At 37.9% G+C, this 5,068-nt stretch overlaps 1 pseudogene; it reads right to left on the bottom strand.

Annotated features, from left to right (window-relative positions):
- Window positions 1–1,718: 1,718 nt before the first annotated feature.
- LOC126189886 (5S ribosomal RNA) lies at window positions 1,719–1,836 on the bottom strand (annotated as a pseudogene).
- Between the last annotated feature and the right edge of the window lie 3,232 nt (window positions 1,837–5,068).

Below are 5,068 nucleotides of genomic sequence, written 5' to 3' on the forward strand. Positions count from 1 at the left end.
CATGGCTACAGCAGAGATATTGAAATTAAGCGTAGAAAATTCAGTCGGGTATGTGGAACAATCAACAGGAACCTAAAAAACAAAACCAGGAAAGACACTCACATTAAATTTTACAAAACTGTTGCAGTTCCCACACTGCTCTATGGAAGTGATACATGTGTGATTACCATGAAGCAAGAAAGCCAGATTCAGGGACAAGAAAGGAAATGCCTTAGAGGTGTTAAAGGTTGCACAAGAGAAGACAGGCTAAGAAATCAAGATACTAGAGAAGAACTGCAAATCTTAAGCCATAATGATAAAATTCGAGATTGCAGAAGAAAATGGAATGAATATCTATAAAGAATGGAGAGTGAGAGACTTCCCTTAAAGGCAAGAAATTATAAGTGCCATGGGAGAAGAGACAGGAAGACCGCGACAGAGATGGGTACCATAACAAGCAAATCTTGACTATTATCTGAAGAGAAGATGAAGATGAAATAACTGCACTTACAAACGACAAAATTTTTAAATATTATTACACAACTTGCTAGTTTAAATAAGCCTTAAGAACGAATTTCTACAATACAAGATTGGAAATATACATATTTTTCTTGGTGATTGAATGGAAATTTAAGATTGAGTTTCTGTCTGGTATCATCTTCATGACTGTTCCAAATATTTTGCAGTAAGCTGAAGAAAGGCAATGTACAATACAATGTTTGAAACATTGTTATTCCGAGAATGTTCTCGGCTTCTACTTAACCCTACGTGAAAATACTGGGACCCCTGAAAATCTGTGATAAACTAGTTATCAGTTTCTTAAATACTGTAACATATGTGGGCCCAGTATGTAAAACCTGACTCTACTTAAATTTCTTGTCGAATTTATGGGGAAGTTTCGAGTCAACCCTCCATTACTGTGAAAGCTCTGTGGTCTTCAATATCTGAGCTTTGATTTAATGACACCCGTTTAACAAAATGTGTTGATACTGAGAATGTTTTACATTTTTAAACACATGTTTATACAAAAAGAACATGAGCAGAATATCTAATAATGAGTGAAATACACTTAGCAACTGTTAAAAAATTTTATTTATTTATTTACTTATTTATATAATAGAGGGAAACATTCCACGTGGGAAATGTCTGCTTGTGTCTGTGTATGTGTGGATGGATATGTGTGTGTGTGTGCAAGTGTATACCTGTCCTCTTTTCCCCCTAAGGTAAGTCTTTCCGCTCCTGGGATTGGAATGACTCCTTACCCTCTCCCTTAAAACCCACATCCTTTCGTCTTTCCCTCTTTCCTGACGAAGCAACCGTTGGTTGCGAAAGCTTGAATTTTGTGTGTATGTTTATGTTTGTTTGTGTGTCTATCGACCTGTCAGCACTTTCGTTTGGTAAGTCACATCATATTTACTTATTTATGTACTTTTCCTGACGAAAAAAGAAGAAACCAACTTTTGATTGTCTCATTTATTGTGCTGCAGCCTGCATGATGTCTAGTATACTCCTGTAGCGCTGGTGCTGATTTTTATATAGCACTCAATCGTCAGGCCATGAATGGCCTACCGGGATCATCCGACTGCTGTGTCAGCCTCAGTGGAGGATGCGGATAGGAGGGGCGTGGGGTCAGCACACCACTCTCCCAGTCGTAATGATGGTATTCTTGACCGAATCCGCTACTGTTCGGTCAAGTAGCTCCTCAGTTGGCATCACGAGGCTGAGTGTATCCCGAAAAATGGCAACAGCGCATGGCAGCCTGGATGGTCACCCATCCAAGTGCTGACCATGCCTGACAGTGCTTAACTTCGGTGATCTGACAGGAACCGGTGTATCCACTGTGGCAAGACCGTTGCCTACTATTTTTTATGCACCATGTAAATTGTTTGGAGGTAAGGCAGTGATTGCTACTAATTATATTGCAGACTGGAAAAATATTTCTAATATTCTGAGTTATTATAATTAACAAGAAAAAAGTCACTTGGAACAATAGATAACTATTTCGAGACATATGTTGAGACAGAAAAAATATACTGGCGCAGTGTGTTGAAAAGGGTGTTTGCAGCAGTGAAGAAGCTAGCAAGCTGTGGACTTCTCCTACATAGACATGTTGAAAGATTCCATTCATTAGATAATGGTCAATTTATGATGAGTCTTGAACTTATAGCAGAGTCTGATCCCTTTCTCACAGAGCACATTGAACCACATGGAAATCCAGGGCAGGGACATACAAGTTTTCTTTCTTCAAAATTTTGTGATGAAATAATAGAGCTTCTTTCTGAACGAATAAAAAGAATTATCACAAGTGAAAGAAAACAGGCCAAATATTTCTCTATGATAGAAGATTCTACTGTGGACATTTCACATACTGATCAGTTATCTTTCATATGAAAATATGTAAATGATTGAATGTTTCCTTCAATTTTTACCAAACCCAGGACACAAATTTGAAAACTTAGCGGAGGCCATGCTAGAAGTCCTGTGTATAAATTCCATTGATATTACTGACTGTAGAGGCCAGTCATACGACAACGCAAGCAGTATGTCAGGAACCTATACTGGTTTGCAGGCACGCATTAAAGAATGAAATCCGAAAGCGCATTATGTGCCTTGCGCAGCACATTCTTTGAATTTAGAATGCACTAGTGCTGCAAGCTGTTTCAGGTAGCATGTTCATTTTTCATTGCAGTGCAAAACCTTTATAATTTCTTCTCTGCTTCTACACAGCCCTGGGATAAACTTCGTTCCTTCTTGGAACCAGGAAGGAAAACGACAAAAATTTTATGAAAAACATGTTGGTCAGCAAGAGAGGAAGTGTGTGTAAGTCTATATGCCCTCACAAATATTGCCAATAATACGTTTGAAAAACAAATTGTGCAAAATGAGGCTTCAGCTTTATTGAATCAATTCAGCAGACTAGAAACAGTATTCATGATGACAGTTTGGAAGGACATACTACAGAGATTTAATAGTGTAAATCTGAAAATGCAAAGTGTAAATATTGATACTAAAATAGTGCATGAATTATATGAATCACTTGTAGGATTTATTGCATCTATTCGTGGCATGTTCGACTATTATGAAAATAAATCCATGGAGATAGTGACTGATATAGACTATGAATGCACCTATAAAAGGTCACAAAAATGCAAACTTCATGATGACAATAAAGCAAACTCTGAAGAAGTTATTCTGACTGGAAGGGAAAAATTTAGAGTTGAAACATTTCTCCTAGTACTCTACAACTTGTATGCCTAATTAGTGAGGAGGCAGTAAAGCTATAGAACAATGTTGGACTCCTTCAGAGTTTTGATGATCTTGCTGAGGTGCAACAAAACTCCAAGCGTCATATGACACGTATTTAGAGCCTTCTTTTCCTAGTGAATGTGTACTTTTTGCAGAACTTTTGAAATCTTCTGAGAATAGTGATATACCAGTCGAAATGCGTAAATTTTTACAAAAAGAGGATACAGTCCATGTTTCTGACATTGCTCTTAGAATATTTCTATGTATGGCACTTACAAATTGTTCAGCAAAACGCTTGTTTTCGGCTCTTAACAGGCTGAAATCGTATTTACGTTGTCTGAGGGGAGATTGAATACATTCTTTTCTTGTCTAAACTATTTATCATCCACGTTTCACTTCCATAGGCGGCTACACTCCATGCAAATAATTTCAGAAACGACTTCCTGACACATCTATACTCGATGTTAATAAATTTCTCTTCTTCAGAAATGCTTTCCTTGCCATTGCCAGTCTGCATTTTATATCCTCTCTACTTCGACCATCATCAGTTATTTTGCTCCCCAAATAGCAGAACTCCTTTACTACTTTAAGTGTCTCATTTCCTAATCTAATTCCCTCAGCATCACCCGACTTAATTCAACTACATTCCATTATCCTCGTTTTGCTTTTGCTTATACCCTCCTTTCAAGACACTGTCCATTCCGTTCAACTGCTCTTCCAAATCCTTTGCTGTCTCTGACAGAATTACAATGTCATCGGCGAATCTCAAAGTTTTTATTTCTTCTCCATTGATTTTAATACCTACTCCGAACTTTTCTTTTGTTTCCTTTACTGGTTGCTCAATATACAGATTGAATAACATCAGGGATAGGCTACAACCCTGCCTCACTCCCTTCCCAACCACTGCTTCCCTTTTGTACCCCTCGACTCTTATAACTGCCATCTGCTTTCTGAACAAATTGTAAATAGCCTTTTGCTTCCTGTATTTTACCCCTCCCATGTTCAGAATTTGAAAGAGTATTCCAATGAACATTGTCAAAAGCTTTCTCGAAGTCTACAAATGCTAGAAACATAGGTTTGCCTTTCCTTAATCTTTCTTCTAAGATAAGTCGTAGGGTCAGTATTGCCTCACGTGTTCCAACATTTCTACGGAATCCAAACTGATCTTCTCCGAGGTTGGCTTCTATCATTTTTTCCATTCGTCTGTAGAGAATTCACGTTGGTATTTTGCAGCTGTGACTTATTAAATTGATAGTTTGGTAATTTTCACATCTGTCAACACTTGCTTTCTTTGGGATTGGAATTATTATATTCTTCTTGAAGTCTGAGGGTATTTCACCTGTCTCATACATCTTGCTCACCAGATGGTAGAGTTTTGTCAGGACTGGCTCTTCCAGGGCTATCAGTAGTTCTAATGGAATGTTGTCTACTCACGAGGCCTTTTTCGACTCAACTCTTTCAGTGCTCTGTCAAACTCTTCACACAGTATTGTATCTCCCATTTCATCTTCATCTACATCCTCTTCCATTTCCATAATATTGTCCTCAAGTACATCGCCCTTGTATAGAGCCTCTATATACTCCTTCCACCTTTCTGCTTTCCCTTCTTTGCTTAGAACTGTGTTTCCATCTGAGCTCTTGATATTCATACAAGTGGTTTTTTTTCTCCAATGGTCTCTTTAATTTTCCTGTAGGCAGTATCTATCTTACCCCTAGTGAGATAAGCCTCTACATCCTTACATTTGTCCTCTAGCCATCCCTGCTTAGCCATTTTTGAGACGTTTGTATTCCATTTTGCCTGCTTCATTTACTACATTTTTATATTTTCTTCTTTCATCAATTAA

The sequence above is a fragment of the Schistocerca cancellata genome, chromosome 5 (genome assembly GCF_023864275.1).
Source record: "Schistocerca cancellata isolate TAMUIC-IGC-003103 chromosome 5, iqSchCanc2.1, whole genome shotgun sequence".
NCBI classification, from domain to species: domain Eukaryota; kingdom Metazoa; phylum Arthropoda; class Insecta; order Orthoptera; family Acrididae; genus Schistocerca; species Schistocerca cancellata.